This window comes from Acipenser ruthenus, chromosome 47, assembly GCF_902713425.1.
Source record: "Acipenser ruthenus chromosome 47, fAciRut3.2 maternal haplotype, whole genome shotgun sequence".
Lineage (NCBI taxonomy): Eukaryota > Metazoa > Chordata > Actinopteri > Acipenseriformes > Acipenseridae > Acipenser > Acipenser ruthenus.
Genome location: NC_081235.1, coordinates 983,323 through 1,001,017, shown reverse-complemented (window position 1 = coordinate 1,001,017; position 17,695 = coordinate 983,323).

Here is a 17,695-nt window from a genome sequence, read left to right as displayed (position 1 = left end):
GGCATGTCACGAATTGCATGCCTGTGGCCATGTCACGGAATGCATGCCCGTGGCCATTTCAGGAAATGCATGCCCGTGGTGATGTCACAAAATACATGCCCGTTGTTATTTCACGAAATGCATGCCCGTGGATATGTCACGAAATGCATGTCTGTCACGATATGCATGCCAGTGGCCATGTCACGAAATGCATGCCCGTGGCCATGTCATGAAATGCATGCCCGTGGTCATGTCACGAAATGCATGCATGTGGTCATGTCACGAAATGCATGCCCGTGGTTATGTGACAAAATACATTCCTGTCACGAAATGCATGCCCATGCCGATGTCACGAAATGCATGCCAGTGGCCATGTCACAAAATGCATGCCCGTGGCCATTTCAGGAAATGCATGCACGTGGCAATGTCACGAAATGCATGCCCGTGGCCATGTCACAAATTGCATGTCCGTGGTCATGTCACGAAATGCATGCATGTGGTCATGTCAGAAATGCATGCCCGGGTTATGTCACGAAATGCATGTCCATGTCCATGTCACAAAATGCATGCCCATGGGCATGTCACGAATTGCATGCCCATGGGCATGTCACGAAATGCATGCCAGTGGCCATGTTACGAAATGCATGCCCGTGGCCATTTCAAGAAATGCATGCCTGTGGCCATGTCACAAAATGCATGCCTGTGGCAACGTCATGAAATAATGCCCGTGGTCATGTCACTAAATGCATGCCAGTGGTTATGTCACAAAATGCATGCCCGTGGTCATGTCACGAAATGCATGCCCGTGGACATGTCACAAATTGCATGCCCGTGGTCATGTCACGAAATGCATGCTCATGGTCATGTCAGAAATGCATGCCCTGGTTATGTCACGAAATGCATGCCTGTCAAGAAATGCATGCCCGTGCCCACGTTAAGAAATGCATGCCCTTGGCCATGTCACGAAATTCATGCCCGTGGTCATGTCACGAAATGCATGCCTGTCACGAAATACTGCCTGTGGCCATGTCACTAAATGCATGCCCGTGGTTATGTCACAAAATGCATGTCCATGTCCATGTCACAAAATGCATGCCCATGGGCATGTCACGAATTGCATGCCCATGGGCATGTCACGAATTGCATGCCTGTGGCCATGTCACCTAATGCATGTCCGTGGCCATGTCACAAATTGAATGCCCGCGGCCATGTCACGAAATGCATGCATGTGGTCATGTCAGAAATGCATTCCCGGGTTATGTCACGAAATGCGTGCCTGTTACGAAATGCATGCCCGTGCCCATGTCACGAAATGCATGCCAGTGGCCATGTCACGAAATGCATGCCCGTGGCCATGTCACGAAATGCATGCCCGTGGCCATTTCAAGAAATGCATTCCCGTGGCCATGTCACAAAATGCATGCCCATGGCCATGTCACGAAATGCATGCCTGTGGCCATGTCACAAATTGCATGCCCGTGGTCATGTCACGAAATGCATGTATGTGGTCATGTCACGAAATGCATGCCTGTGGTTATGTCACGAAATGCATGCCCGTGGTTATGTCACAAAATACATTCCTGTCACGAAATGCATGCCCATGCCAATGTCACGAAATGCATGCCAGTGGCCATGTCACAAAATGCATGCCCATGGCCATTTCAGGAAATGCATGCCCGTGGCCATGTCACGAAATGCATGCCCGTGGCCATGTCACAAATTGCATGTCCGTGGTCATGTCACAAAATGCATGCATGTGGCCATGTCAGAAATGCATGCCCGGGTTATGTCACGAAATGCGTGCCTGTTAGAAAATGCATGCCCGTGCCCATGTCACGAAATGCATTCCAGTGGCCATGTCACAAAATGCATGCCTGAGGCCATTTCAGGAAATGCATGCCCGTGGCCATGTCACAAAATGCATGCCTGTGGCAACGTCATGAAATACTGCCCGTGGTCATGTCACTAAATGCATGCAAGTGGTTATGTTACAAAATGCATGCCTGTGGTCATGTCACGAAATGCATGCTCATGGTCATGTCAGAAATGCATGCCCTGGTTATGTCACGAAATGCGTGCCTGTTACGAAATGCATGCCCGTGCCCATGTCACGAAATGCATGCCAGTGGCCATGTCACGAAATGCATGCCCGTGGCCATTTCAAGAAATGCATGCCCGTGGCCATGTCACAAAATGCATGCCCGTGGCCATGTCACGAAATGCATGCCTGTGGCCATGTCACAAATTGCATGCCCGTGGTCATGTCACGAAATGCATGTATGTGGTCATGTCACGAAATGCATGCCCGTGGTTATGTCACGAAATGCATGCCCGTGGTTATGTCACAAAATACATTCCTGTCACGAAATGCATGCCCATGCCAATGTCACGAAATGCATGCCAGTGGCCATGTCACAAAATGCATGCCCATGGCCATTTCAGGAAATGCATGCCCGTGGCCATGTCACGAAATGCATGCCCGTGGCCATGTCACAAATTGCATGTCCGTGGTCATGTCACAAAATGCATGCATGTGGCCATGTCAGAAATGCATGCCCGGGTTATGTCACGAAATGCGTGCCTGTTAGAAAATGCATGCCCGTGCCCATGTCACGAAATGCATTCCAGTGGCCATGTCACGAAATGCATGCCCATGCCAATGTCACGAAATGCATGCCCGTGGCCATGTCACAAAATGCATGCCTGTGGCAACGTCATGAAATACTGCCTGTGGTCATGTCACTAAATGCATGCAAGTGGTTATGTTACAAAATGCATGCCTGTGGTCATGTCACGAAATGCATGCTCATGGTAATGTCAGAAATGCATGCCCTGGTTATGTCACGAAATGCATGCCTGTCAAGAAATGCATGCCCGTGCCCATGTCACGAAATGCATGCCAGTGGGCATGTCACGAAATGCATGCCCGTGGCCATGTCGAAAATTGCATGCCCGTGGTGATGTCACAAAATGCATGCCCGTTGTCATTTCACGAAATGCATGCCCGTGGTTATGTCACAAATTACATGTCCGTCACGAAATGCATGCCCGTGCCCATGTCACGAAATGCATGACCGTGGCCATGTCACAAAATGCATGCCCGTGGCCATGTCACGAAATGCATGCCCGTGGCCATGTCACAAATTGCATGCCCGTGGTCATGTCACGAAATGTATGCATGTGGTCATGTCACGAATTGCATGCCTGTGGCAACGTCATGAAATACTGCCTGTGGTCATGTCACTAAATGCATGCAAGTGGTTATGTTACAAAATGCATGCCTGTGGTCATGTCATGAAATGCATGCCCGTGGCCATGTCACGAAATGCATGCCCGTGGCCATGTCACAAATTGCATGCCCGTGGTCATGTCACGAAATGCATGCCCGTGGCCATGTCACAAAATGCATGCCTGTGGCAACGTCATGAAATACTGCCTGTGGTCATGTCACTAAATGCATGCAAGTGGTTATGTTACAAAATGCATGCCTGTGGTCATGTCACGAAATGCATGCTCATGGTAATGTCAGAAATGCATGCCCTGGTTATGTCACGAAATGCATGCCTGTCAAGAAATGCATGCCCGTGCCCATGTCACGAAATGCATGCCAGTGGGCATGTCACGAAATGCATGCCCGTGGCCATGTCGAAAATTGCATGCCCGTGCTGATGTCACAAAATGCATGCCCGTTGTCATTTCACGAAATGCATGCCCGTGGTTATGTCACAAATTACATGTCCGTCACGAAATGCATGCCCGTGCCCATGTCACGAAATGCATGACCGTGGCCATGTCACAAAATGCATGCCCGTGGCCATGTCACGAAATGCATGCCCGTGGCCATGTCACAAATTGCATGCCCGTGGTCATGTCACGAAATGTATGCATGTGGTCATGTCACGAATTGCATGCCCGTGGTTATGTCACGAAATGCATGCCCGTGGTTATGTCACAAAATACATTCCTGTCACAAAATGCATGCCCATGCCGATGTCACGAAATGCATGCCTGTCACGAAATACTGCCTGTGGCCATGTCACTAAATGCATGCCCGTGGTTATGTCACAAAATGCATGTCCATGTCCATGTCACAAAATGCATGCCCATGGGCATGTCACGAATTGCATGCCCATGGGCATGTCACGAATTGCATGCCTGTGGCCATGTCACCTAATGCATGTCCGTGGCCATGTCACAAATTGAATGCCCGCGGCCATGTCACGAAATGCATGCATGTGGTCATGTCAGAAATGCATTCCCGGGTTATGTCACGAAATGCGTGCCTGTTACGAAATGCATGCCCGTGCCCATGTCACGAAATGCATGCCAGTGGCCATGTCACGAAATGCATGCCCGTGGCCATGTCACGAAATGCATGCCCGTGGCCATTTCAAGAAATGCATGCCCGTGGCCATGTCACAAAATGCATGCCCATGGCCATGTCACGAAATGCATGCCTGTGGCCATGTCACAAATTGCATGCCCGTGGTCATGTCACGAAATGCATGTATGTGGTCATGTCACGAAATGCATGCCTGTGGTTATGTCACGAAATGCATGCCCGTGGTTATGTCACAAAATACATTCCTGTCACGAAATGCATGCCCATGCCAATGTCACGAAATGCATGCCAGTGGCCATGTCACAAAATGCATGCCCGTGGCCATTTCAGGAAATGCATGCCCGTGGCCATGTCACGAAATGCATGCCCATGGCCATGTCACAAATTGCATGTCCATGGTCATGACACAAAATGCATGCATGTGGCCATGTCAGAAATGCATGCCCGGGTTATGTCACGAAATGCGTGCCTGTTAGAAAATGCATGCCCGTGCCCATGTCACGAAATGCATTCCAGTGGCCATGTCACAAAATGCATGCCTGAGGCCATTTCAGGAAATGCATGCCCGTGGCCATGTCACAAAATGCATGCCTGTGGCAACGTCATGAAATACTGCCTGTGGTCATGTCACTAAATGCATGCAAGTGGTTATGTTACAAAATGCATGCCTGTGGTCATGTCACGAAATGCATGCTCATGGTAATGTCAGAAATGCATGCCCTGGTTATGTCACGAAATGCATGCCTGTCAAGAAATGCATGCCCGTGCCCATGTCACGAAATGCATGCCAGTGGGCATGTCACGAAATGCATGCCCGTGGCCATGTCGAAAATTGCATGCCCGTGGTGATGTCACAAAATGCATGCCCGTTGTCATTTCACGAAATGCATGCCCGTGGTTATGTCACAAATTACATGTCCGTCACGAAATGCATGCCCGTGCCCATGTCACGAAATGCATGACCGTGGCCATGTCACAAAATGCATGCCCGTGGCCATGTCACGAAATGCATGCCCGTGGCCATGTCACAAATTGCATGCCCGTGGTCATGTCACGAAATGTATGCATGTGGTCATGTCACGAATTGCATGCCTGTGGCAACGTCATGAAATACTGCCTGTGGTCATGTCACTAAATGCATGCAAGTGGTTATGTTACAAAATGCATGCCTGTGGTCATGTCATGAAATGCATGCCCGTGGCCATGTCACGAAATGCATGCCCGTGGCCATGTCACAAATTGCATGCCCGTGGTCATGTCACGAAATGCATGCCCGTGGCCATGTCACAAAATGCATGCCTGTGGCAACGTCATGAAATACTGCCTGTGGTCATGTCACTAAATGCATGCAAGTGGTTATGTTACAAAATGCATGCCTGTGGTCATGTCACGAAATGCATGCTCATGGTAATGTCAGAAATGCATGCCCTGGTTATGTCACGAAATGCATGCCTGTCAAGAAATGCATGCCCGTGCCCATGTCACGAAATGAATGCCAGTGGGCATGTCACGAAATGCATGCCCGTGGCCATGTCGAAAATTGCATGCCCGTGGTGATGTCACAAAATGCATGCCCGTTGTCATTTCACGAAATGCATGCCCGTGGTTATGTCACAAATTACATGTCCGTCACGAAATGCATGCCCGTGCCCATGTCACGAAATGCATGACCGTGGCCATGTCACAAAATGCATGCCCGTGGCCATGTCACGAAATGCATGCCCGTGGCCATGTCACAAATTGCATGCCCGTGGTCATGTCACGAAATGTATGCATGTGGTCATGTCACGAATTGCATGCCCGTGGTTATGTCACGAAATGCATGCCCGTGGTTATGTCACAAAATACATTCCTGTCACAAAATGCATGCCCATGCCGATGTCACGAAATGCATGCCAGTGGCCATGTCACAAAATGCATGCCCGTGGCCATTTCAGGAAATGCATGCCCGTGGCCATGTCACGAAATGCATGCCCGTGGCCATGTCACAAATTGTATGCCCGTGGTCATGTCACGAAATGCATGCATGTGGTCATGTCAGAAATGCATGCACGGGTTATGTCACGAAATGCGTGCCTGTTACGAAATGCATGCCCGTGCCCATGTCACGAAATGCATGCCAGTGGCCATGTAACGAAATGCATGCCCGTGGCCATGTCAGGAAATGCATGCATGTGGTCATGTCATGAAATGCATGGCCGTGGTTATGTCATGAAAAGCATGCCCGTGGTCATGTCACGAAAGGCATGCATGTGGTCATGTCAGAAATGCATGCCCAGGTTATGTCACAAAATGCGTGCCTGTTACGAAATGCATGCCCGTGCCCATGTCACGAAATGCATGCCTGTGGCCATGTCACGAAATGCATGCCCGTGGCCATGTCAGGAAATGCATTCCCGTGGCCATGTCACAAAATGCATGCCCGTGGCAATGTCACAAATTGCATGCCCGTGGTCATGTCACGAAATGCATGCATGTGGTTATGTCACGAAATGCATGCCCGTGGTTATGTCAAGAAATGTATGCCCTGGTTATGTCACGAAATGCATGCCTGTCAAAAAATGCATGCCCGTGCCCATGTCACGAAATGCATGCAAGTGGGCATGTCACGAATTGCATGTCTGTGGCCATGTCACAAAATGCATGCCCTTGGCCATGTCACAAATTGCAAGCCTGTGGTGATGTCACAAAATGCATGCCCGTTGCCATTTCACGAAATGCATACCCATGGTTATGTCATGAAATGCATGTCTGTCACGAAATGATGCCCATGGCCATGTCACGAAATGCATGCCCGTGTCCATGTCACGAAATGCATGCCCGTGGCCATGTCACGAAATGCATGCCCGTGGCCATGTCACAAATTGCATGCCCGTGGTCATGTCACGAAATGTATGCATGTGGTCATGTCACGAATTGCATGCCCGTGGTTATGTCACGAAATGCATGCCCGTGGTTATGTCACAAAATACATTCCTGTCACAAAATGCATGCCCATGCCGATGTCACGAAATGCATGCCAGTGGCCATGTCACAAAATGCATGCCCGTGGCCATTTCAGGAAATGCATGCCCGTGGCCATGTCACGAAATGCATGCCCGTGGCCATGTCACAAATTGTATGCCCGTGGTCATGTCACGAAATGCATGCATGTGGTCATGTCAGAAATGCATGCACGGGTTATGTCACGAAATGCGTGCCTGTTACGAAATGCATGCCCGTGCCCATGTCACGAAATGCATGCCAGTGGCCATGTAACGAAATGCATGCCCGTGGCCATGTCAGGAAATGCATGCATGTGGTCATGTCATGAAATGCATGGCCGTGGTTATGTCATGAAAAGCATGCCCGTGGTCATGTCACGAAAGGCATGCATGTGGTCATGTCAGAAATGCATGCCCAGGTTATGTCACAAAATGCGTGCCTGTTACGAAATGCATGCCCGTGCCCATGTCACGAAATGCATGCCTGTGGCCATGTCACGAAATGCATGCCCGTGGCCATGTCAGGAAATGCATTCCCGTGGCCATGTCACAAAATGCATGCCCGTGGCAATGTCACAAATTGCATGCCCGTGGTCATGTCACGAAATGCATGCATGTGGTTATGTCACGAAATGCATGCCCGTGGTTATGTCAAGAAATGCATGCCCGTGGTTATGTCACAAAATACATTCCTGTGGCAACATCACGAAATACTGCCGGTGGTCATGTCACTAAATGCATGCCAGTGGTTATGTCACAAAATGCATGCCCGTGGTTATGTCACGAAATGCATGCATGTGGTCATGTCACAAAATACATTCCTGTTACGAAATGCATGCCCATGCCGATGTCACGAAATACATGCAAGTGGCATGTCACAAAATGCATGCCCGTGGCCATTTCAGGAAATGCATGCCCGTGGCCATGTCATGAAATGCATGCCTGTGGCCATGTCACAAATTGCATGCCCGTGGTCATGTCACGAAATGCATGCATGTGGTCATGTCAGAAATGCATGCCCGGGTTATGTCACGAAATGCGTGCCTGTTACGAAATGCATGCCCGTGCCCATGTCACAAAATGCATGCCAGTGGCCATGTCACAAAATGCATGCCCGTGGCCATGTCAGGAAATGCATGCCCGTGCCCATGTCACAAAATGCATGCCCGTGCCCATGTCACGAAATGCATGCCAGTGGCCATGTCACAAAATGCATGCCCGTGGCCATGTCAGGAAATGCATGCCCGTGCCCATGTCACAAAATGCATGCCTGTGGTCATGTCACTAAATGCATGCCAGTGGTTATGTCACAAAATGCATGCCCGTGGTCATGTCACGAAATGCATGCTCATGGTCATGTCAGAAATGTATGCCCTGGTTATGTCACGAAATGCATGCCTGTCAAAAAATGCATGCCCGTGCCCATGTCACGAAATGCATGCAAGTGGGCATGTCACGAATTGCATGTCTGTGGCCATGTCACAAAATGCATGCCCTTGGCCATGTCACAAATTGCAAGCCCGTGGTGATGTCACAAAATGCATGCCCGTTGCCATTTCACGAAATGCATACCCATGGTTATGTCATGAAATGCATGTCTGTCACGAAATGATGCCCATGGCCATGTCACAAAATGCATGCCCGTGTCAATGTCACGAAATCCATGCCCGTGGCCATGTCACAAAATGCATGCCCGTGGCCATGTCACAAATTGCATGCCCGTGGTCATGTCATGAAATGCATGCATGTGGTCATGTCACGAAATGCATGCCCGTGGTTATGTCACAAAATGCATGCCTGTGGTTATGTCACAAAATTCATTCCTGTCATGAAATGCATGCCCATTCCGATGTCACGAAATGCATACCAGTGCCATGTCACAAAATGCATGCCCGTGGCCATTTCAGGAAATGCATGCCTGTGGACAGGTCATGAAATGCATGCCCGTGGCCATGAAACAAATTGTATGCCCGTCGTCATGTCACGAAATGCATGCATGTGGTCATGTCAGAAATGCATGCCCAGGTTATGTCACGAAATGCATGCCTGTTACGAAATGCATTCCCGTGCCCATGTCACGAAATGCATGCCAGTGGCCATGTCACGAAATGCATGCCCGTGGCCATTTCAGGAAATGCATGCCCGTGGCCATTTCAGGAAATGCATGCCCGTGGCCATGTCACAAAATGCATTCCTGTGGCAACTTATACGAAATACTGCCCGTGGTCATGTCACTAAATGCATGCCAGTGTTTATGTCACAAAATGCATGCCCGTGGTCATGTCACGAAATGCATGCTCGTGGTCATGTCAGAAATGCATGCCCTGGTTATGTCACGAAATGCATGCCTGTCAAGTAATGCATGCCCGTGCCCATGTCACGAAATGCATGCCAGTGGCCATGTCACTAAATGCATGCCTGTGGCAACGTCATGAAATGCTGCTCGTGGCCATGTCACTAAATTCATGCCCGTGGTTATGTCACAAAATGCATGCCCGTGGTCATGTCACGAAATGCATTCCCGTGGTTATGTCACAAAATGCATGCACGTGGTCATTTCACGAAATGCATGCCCGTGGTTATGTCACGAAATGCATGTCTGTCACGAAATGCATGCAAGTGGGCATGTCACGAATTGCATGTCTGTGGCCATGTCACAAAATGCATGCCCTTGGCCATGTCACAAATTGCAAGCCTGTGGTGATGTCACAAAATGCATGCCCGTTGCCATTTCACGAAATGCATACCCATGGTTATGTCATGAAATGCATGTCTGTCACGAAATGATGCCTGTGGCCATGTCACGAAATGCATGCCCGTGGTTATGTCACAAAATACATTCCTGTCACAAAATGCATGCCCATGCCGATGTCACAAAATGCATGCCAGTGCCATGTCACAAATTGCATGCATGTGGTCATGTCACGAAATGCATGCATGTGGTCATGTCACAAAATACATTCCTGTTACGAAATGCATGCCCATGCCGATGTCACGAAATGCATGCCATTGGCATGTCACAAAATGCATGCCCGTGGCCATTTCAGGAAATGCATGCCCGTGGCCATGTCATGAAATGCATGCCCGTGGCCATGTCACAAATTGGATGCCCGTGGTCATGTCACGAAATGCATGCATGTGGTCATGTCAGAAATGCATGCCCGGGTTATGTCACGAAATGCGTGCCTGTTACGAAATGCATGCCCGTGCCCATGTCACGAAATGCATGCCAGTGGCCATGTCACGAAATGCATGCCCGTGGCCATGTCAGGAAATGCATGCCCGTGCCCATGTCACAAAATGCATGCCTGTGGTCATGTCACTAAATGCATGCCATTGGTTATGTCACAAAATGCATGCCCGTGGTCATGTCACGAAATGCATGCTCATGGTCATGTCAGAAATGTATGCCCTGGTTATGTCACGAAATGCATGCCTGTCAAAAAATGCATGCCCGTGCCCATGTCACGAAATGCATGCAAGTGGGCATGTCACGAATTGCATGTCTGTGGCCATGTCACTAAATGCATGCCCTTGGCCATGTCACAAATTGCAAGCCTGTGGTGATGTCACAAAATGCATGCCCGTTGCCATTTCACGAAATGCATACCCATGGTTATGTCATGAAATGCATGTCTGTCACGAAATGATGCCCATGGCCATGTAACGAAATGCATGCCCGTGGCCATGTCACGAAATGCATGCCCTTGGCCATGTCACAAAATGCATTCCTGTGGCAACGTAACGAAATACTGCCCGTGGTCATGTCACTAAATGCATGCCAGTGTTTATGTCACAAAATGCATGCCCGTGGACATGTCACAAATTGCATGCCCGTGGTAATGTCACGAAATGCATGCTCGTGGTCATGTCAGAAATGCATGCCCTGGTTATGTCACGAAATGCATGCCTGTCAAGAAATGCATGCCCGTGCCCATGTCACGAAATGCATGCCAGTGGCCATGTCACAAAATGCATGCCTGTGTCAACGTCATGAAATGCTGCTCGTGGCCATGTCACTAAATTCATGCCCGTGGTTATGTCACAAAATGCATGCCCGTGGTCATGTCACGAAATGCATTCCCGTGGTTATGTCACAAAATGCATGCACGTGGTCATTTCACGAAATGCATGCCCATGGTTATGTCACGAAATGCATGTCTGTCACGAAATGCATGCAAGTGGGCATGTCACGAATTGCATGTCTGTGGCCATGTCACAAAATGCATGCCCTTGGCCATGTCACAAATTGCAAGCCTGTGGTGATGTCACAAAATGCATGCCCGTTACCATTTCACGAAATGCATACCCATGGTTATGTCATGAAATGCATGTCTGTCACGAAATGATGCCTGTGGCCATGTCACGAAATGCATGCCCGTGGTTATGTCACAAAATACATTCCTGTCACAAAATGCATGCCCATGCCGATGTCATGAAATGCATGCCAGTGCCATGTCACAAATTGCATGCATGTGGTCATGTCACGAAATGCATGCATGTGGTCATGTCACAAAATACATTCCTGTTAAGAAATGCATGCCCATGCCGATGTCACGAAATGCATGCCAGTGGCATGTCACAAAATGCATGCCCGTGGCCATTTCAGGAAATGCATGCCCGTGGCCATGTCATGAAATGCATGCCCGTGGCCATGTCACAAATTGGATGCCCGTGGTCATGTCACGAAATGCATGCATGTGGTCATGTCAGAAATGCATGCCCGGGTTATGTCACGAAATGCGTGCCTGTTACGAAATGCATGCCCGTGCCCATGTCACGAAATGCATGCCAGTGGCCATGTCACGAAATGCATGCCCGTGGCCATGTCAGGAAATGCATGCCCGTGCCCATGTCACAAAATGCATGCCTGTGGTCATGTCACTAAATGCATGCCATTGGTTATGTCACAAAATGCATGCCCGTGGTCATTTCACGAAATGCATGCTCATGGTCATGTCAGAAATGTATGCCCTGGTTATGTCACGAAATGCATGCCTGTCAAAAAATGCATGCCCGTGCCCATGTCACGAAATGCATGCAAGTGGGCATGTCACGAATTGCATGTCTGTGGCCATGTCACAAAATGCATGCCCTTGGCCATGTCACAAATTGCAAGCCTGTGGTGATGTCACAAAATGCATGCCCGTTGCCATTTCACGAAATGCATACCCATGGTTATGTCATGAAATGCATGTCTGTCACGAAATGATGCCCATGGCCATGTCACGAAATGCATGCCCGTGTCCATGCCACGAAATGCATGCCCGTGGCCATGTCACGAAATGCATGCCCTTGGCCATGTCACAAATTGCATGCCCGTGGTCATGTCACGAAATGCATGCATGTGGTCATGTCACGAAATGCATGCCCATGGTTATGTCAGGAAATGCATGCCCGTTCTTATGTCACAAAATACATTCCTGTCACGAAATGCATGCCCGTGGACATGTCACAAATTGCATGCCCGTGGTCATGTCAAGAAATGCATGCAAGTGGTCATGTCACGAAATGCATGCCCGTGGTTATGTCAGGAAATGCATGCCCGTTTTTATGTCACAAAATACATTCCTGTCACAAAATGCATGCCCGTGGACATGTCACAAATTGCATGCCCGTGGTCATGTCTTGAAATGCATGCCTGTGGTCATATCACGAAATGCATGCTCATGGTCATGTCAGAAATGTATGCCCTGGTTATGTCACGAAATGCATGCCTGTCAAAAAATGCATGCCCGTGCCCATGTCACGAAATGCATGCAAGTGGGCATGTCACGAATTGCATGTCTGTGGCCATGTCACAAAATGCATGCCCTTGGCCATGTCACAAATTGCAAGCCTGTGGTGATGTCACAAAATGCATGCCCGTTGCCATTTCACGAAATGCATACCCATGGTTATGTCATGAAATGCATGTCTGTCACGAAATGATGCCCATGGCCATGTCACGAAATGCATGCCCGTGTCCATGTCACGAAATGCATGCCCGTGGCCATGTCACGAAATGCATGCCCTTGGCCATGTCACAAATTGCATGCCCGTGGTCATGTCACGAAATGCATGCATGTGGTCATGTCACGAAATGCATGCCCATGGTTATGTCAGGAAATGCATGCCCGTTTTTATGTCACAAAATACATTCCTGTCACGAAATGCATGCCCGTGGACATGTCACAAATTGCATGCCCGTGGTCATGTCAAGAAATGCATGCAAGTGGTCATGTCACGAAATGCATGCCCGTGGTTATGTCAGGAAATGCATGCCCGTTTTTATGTCACAAAATACATTCCTGTCACGAAATGCATGCCCGTGAACATGTCACAAATTGCATGCCCGTGGTCATGTCAAGAAATGCATGCATGTGGTCATGTCACGAAATGCATGCCCGTGGTTATGTCAGGAAATGCATGCCCGTTTTTATGTCACAAAATACATTCCTGTCACGAAATGCATGCCCGTGGACATGTCACAAATTGCATGCCCGTGGTCATGTCACGAAATGCATGCTCGTGGTCATGTCAGAAATGCATGCCCTGGTTATGTCACGAAATGCATGCCTGTCAAGAAATGCATGCCCGTGCCCATGTCACGAAATGCATGCCAGTGGCCATGTCACTAAATGCATGCCTGTGGCAACGTCTTGAAATGTTGCTCGTGGCCATGTCACTAAATTCATGCCCGTGGTTATGTCACAAAATGCATGCCCGTGGTCATGTCACGAAATGCATTCCCGTGGTTATGTCACAAAATGCATGCACATGGTCATTTCACGAAATGCATGCCCGTGGTTATGTCTCGAAATGCATGTCTGTCACGAAATGCATGCCCGTGCCCATGTCACGAAATGCATGACCGTGGCCATGTCACGAAATGCATGCCCATGGCCATGTCACGAAATGAATGGCCGTGGCCATGTCACAAATTGCATGCCCGTGGTCATGTCAAGAAATGCATGCATGTGGTGATGTCACGAAATGCATGCCCGTGGTTATGTCAGGAAATGCATGCCCGTTTTTATGTCACAAAATACATTCCTGTCACGAAATGCATGCCCATGCCGATGTCACGAAATGCATGCCAGTGGCCATGTCACAAAATGCATGCCCGTGGCCATTTCAGGAAATGCATGCCCGTGGCCATGTCACGAAATGCATGCACGTGGCCATGTCACGAATTGCATGCCCATGGTCATGTCAAGAAATGCATGCATGTGGTCATGTCACGAAATGCATGCCCGTGGTTATGTCAGGAAATGCATGCCCTGGTTATGTCACGAAATGCGTGCCTGTTACGAAATGCATGCCCGTGCCCATGTCACGAAATGCATGCCAGTGGCCATGTAACGAAATGCATGACTGTGGCCATGTCGTGAAATGCATGCCCGTGGTCATGTCATGAAATGCATGCCTGTCACGAAATGCTGCCCGTGGCCATGTCACGAAATGCATGCCACTGGCCATGTCACGAAATGCATGCCACTGGCTATGTCACAAAATGCATGCCCGTGGTCATTTCAGGAAGTGCATGCCCGTGGCCATGTCACTAAATGCATGCCCGTGGCCATGTCACGAAATGCATGCCCGTGGCCATGTCACAAATTGCATGCCCGTGGTCATATCACGAAATGCATGCATGTGGTCATGTCAGAAATGCATGCCTGGGTTATGTCACGAAATGCGTGCCTGTCACGAAATGCATGCCCGTGCCCATGTCACGAAATGCATGCCAGTGGCCATGTCACGAAATGCATGACTGTGGCAACGTCACGAAATACTGCCTGTGGTCCTGTCACTAAATTCATGCCCGTGGTTATTTCACAAAATGCATGCCCGTGGTCATGTCACGAACTGCATGCCCGTGGTCATGTCATGAAATGCATTCCCGTGGTTATGTCACAAAATGCATGCACGTGGTCATTTCACGAAATGCATTCCAGTGGTTATGTCACGAAATGCATGTCTGTCATGAAATGCATGCCCGTGCCCATGTCACGAAATGCATGACCGTGGCCATGTCACGAAATGCATGCCCGTGGCCATGTCATGAAATGAATGCCCGTGGCCATGTCACAAATTGCATGCCCTTGGTCATGTCAAGAAGTGCATGCATGTGGTCATGTCACGAAATGCGTGCCTGTTACGAAATGCATGCCCGTGCCCATGTCACGAAATGCATGCCAGTGGCCATGTCACGAAATGCATGCCCGTGGCCATGTCATGAAATGAATGCCCGTGGCCATGTCACAAATTGCATGCCCTTGGTCATGTCAAGAAGTGCATGCATGTGGTCATGTCACGAAATGCGTGCCTGTTACGAAATGCATGCCCGTGCCCATGTCACGAAATGCATGCCAGTGGCCATGTCACGAAATGCGTGCCTGTTACGAAATGCATGCCCCTGCCCATGTCACGAAATGCATGCCACTGGCCATGTCACGAAATGCATGCCACTGGCTATGTCACAAAATGCATGCCCGTGGTCATTACAGGAAATGCATGCCCGTGGCCATGTCACTAAATGCATGCCTGTGGCCATGTCACTAAATGCATGCCCGTGGCCATGTCACAAATTGCATGCCCGTGGTCATATCACGAAATGCATGCATGTGGTCATGTCACGAAATGCATGCCTGTCATGAAATGCTGCCCGTGGCCATGTCACGAAATGCATGCCCGTGGCCATGTCACGAAATGCATGCCCGTGGTCATGTCACGAAATGCATGCCTGTCATGAAATGCTGCCCGTGGCCATGTCACGAAATGCATGCCCGTGGCCATGTCACGAAATGAATGACCGTGGCCATGTCACAAATTGCATGCCCGTGGTCATGTCAAGAAATGCATGCATGTGGTTATGTCACAAAATGCATGCCCGTGGCCATGTTACGAAACGCATGCCTGTGGCCATGTCACGAAATGCATGCCTGTGGCAACGTCACGAAATACTGCCTGTGGTCCTGTCACTAAATTCATACCCTTGGTTATTTCCCGTGGTTATGTCACGAAATGCATGCCCGTGGCCATGTCACGAAATGAATGCCCGTGGCCATGTCACAAATTGCATGCCCGTGGTCATGTCAAGAAATGCATGCATGTGGTCATGTCACGAAATACATGCCCGTGGTTATGTCACGAAATGCATGCCCGTGGTCATGTCACGAAATGCATGCCTGTCACGAAATGCTGCCTGTGGCCATGTCACGAAATGCATGCCCGTGGCCATGTCACAAATTGCATGCCCGTGGTCATATCACGAAATGCATGCAGTCATGTCAGAAATGCATGCCCGGGTTATGTCACAAAATGCGTGCCTGTTACGAAATGCATGCCCGTGCCCATGTCACGAAATGCATGCCAGTGGCCATGTCACGAAATGCATGACTGTGGCCATTTCAGGAAATGCATGCCCGTGGCCATGTCAGTGGCAACGTCACGAAATACTGCCCGTGGTCATGTCACTAAATTCATGTCCGTGGTTATGTCACAAAATGCATGCCCGTGGTCATGTCACAAACTGCATGCCCGTGGTCATGTCACGAAATGCATTCCCGTGGTTATGTCACAAAATGCATGCCCGTGGCCATGTTACGAAATGCATGCCCGTGGCCATGTTACGAAATGCATGCCGTGGCCATGTCACGAAATGCATGCCCGTGGTCATGTCACGAAATGCATGCCCGTGGCCATTTCACGAAATGCATGCCTGTGGCAACGTCACGAAATACTGCCCGTGGTCCTGTCACTAAATTCATGCCCGTGGTTATGTCACAAAATGCATGCCCGTGGTCATGTCACGAACTGCATGCCCGTGGTCATGTCACAAAAAGCATTCCCGTAGTTATGTCACAAAATGCATGCCAGTGGCCATGTCACGAAATGCATGCCCGTGGCCATATCACGAAATGCATGCCTGTGGCAACGTCACGAAATACTGCCCGTGTTCCTGTCACTAAATTCATGCCCGTGGTTATGTCACAGAATGCATGCCCGTGGTCATGTCACGAAATTTCACGAAATGCATGCCTGTCACGAAATGCTGCCCGTGGCCATGTCACGAAACACATGCCACTGGCCATGTCACAAAATGCATGCCCGTGGTCATTTCAGGAAATGCATGCCCGTGGCCATGTCATGAAATGCATGGCCGTGGCGATGTCACGAAATGCATGCCAGTGGCCATGTCACAAATTGCATGCCTGTGGTCATATCACGAAATGCATGCATGTGGTATTGTCAGAAATGCATGCCCGGGTTATGTCACGAAATGCGTGCCTGTCACGAAATGCATGCCCGTGCCCATGTCACGAAATGCATGCCAGTGGCCATATCACGAAATGCATGACTGTGGCCATTTCAGGAAATGCATGCCCGTGGCCATGTCACAAAGTGC